General features: G+C 36.0%; 1 pseudogene; it reads right to left on the bottom strand.

Moving 5' to 3' along the window:
* Window positions 1-715, bottom strand: LOC136319605 (olfactory receptor 51L1-like; annotated as a pseudogene).
* Window positions 716-1440: the final 725 nt, after the last annotated feature.

Raw genomic sequence — 1440 nt, 5'->3', positions numbered from 1 at the left:
TCACAATAGGGCTGATTTTTCAGGGAAGAAGTAGTGGAGAACTCGACAGATTTGCTTGGTCTTCACACTGTAAACGATTGGGTTGAATACAAGTAGAACTAATAAGTAGATATGAGTTATGAATATGTGAATGAGAGAATACAAATGGTGGGCAATAGCCCAATCACAGGCTCATATAAAATGAGTACAGTACAGGTTTGGGATGCACGTGTGTTGAGGTCTTTAACCTCCACTTGCAAGAAAATTCTTACCATTGAGTGGAGGATAAAAACGGACACAAAAGTACCTAGAAAGTCCATGCCCCATAGTGCAAATATAGCATTAAACTTTGTGTCAGTCCAGGCAAGGCACGTCACGTCCCAGTGTAGACAACAGGAATGAGAAAGGATATGGTAGTGGTAGAGGGAAAGAAGTTCAGCCAAGCCAAAAGTATGACCATGGCAAAGGCTCTCCTAAGCAGGGCTACAATTTCAATTTTAGTGATAAGTCTTCGTGTGAGAATGATGGTATATCATAGAAGGTGACAGAAGGCTACATACTGGTCAAGGGCCATGGCTAAGAGCACAAGTGATTCAGTGAAGGAGAAAGTGTGCGTGAAAAACACTTGGATCACACAAATATTGAACTGGATCTTTCTGGAAATGAACCACAACGCCCTGAAAAATGATTTTGTGGGAATAGGCATGCATATGTCAGTGATGGGAAGCATAGCCATGGGTTCATAGTGATGAGGTACAAATTATTATTTTTCAGTAATACAATGAGATTTATTTTTAGTGGGGAAATTTTTACTGGGGAAATATTTCTGCAGCCCAGAGATAATTTACAGGTGTAACTATTCAAATACATATCTCTGAATGAGTAACTCAAAACCACTCTTTCCCTTTGCTTACCTTGATCCAACTATCTTACCTTTTTTCTTCTCAAGGATTAACAAGGCTCTACTCCCAGTATGGATATTACCCTATCATTCAGGTCTTAATTCAAATATTATCTCCTCACAAAGATCTTTCTGACCTCTTTTAAGTTCTTCCTATCTTTAGTCAGTCTATATCACATCAACCTCTTAGCTTCCATCAAAGAACTTTTGTATTACCTAAATATTATTTTTTAAACTTGCTTACTGTTGATTTCTCCCACTACAAAAAAATATTCCCAACATCATGGAACTTGTCTGCTTTGTTCATTATATTCTCAATTCCTACAATATTACCTATTAACTAGAGTTGATTTAATTAATAAAATTGATTTAATAAACAAATGCAGAAATGTGGAAAAATTCCATGTGCATGGTAGTGTAATGTGAGATTATAAAGCTTTGCAAGGTAAAATTTTGAATAAATGTGCATAGATTAATGGCATTTTGTTGTTTACTTCTATTATGTTTCTATTATACTGGCATGAAGAATTAATCTTCATGTTTTCCCTAATACATGAAAC

This window comes from Saccopteryx bilineata, chromosome 1 (assembly GCF_036850765.1).
Source record: "Saccopteryx bilineata isolate mSacBil1 chromosome 1, mSacBil1_pri_phased_curated, whole genome shotgun sequence".
Classification (NCBI taxonomy): domain Eukaryota; kingdom Metazoa; phylum Chordata; class Mammalia; order Chiroptera; family Emballonuridae; genus Saccopteryx; species Saccopteryx bilineata.
Note: the sequence above shows the minus strand (reverse complement) of the source record. Positions and strands in the feature narration are given on the sequence as shown.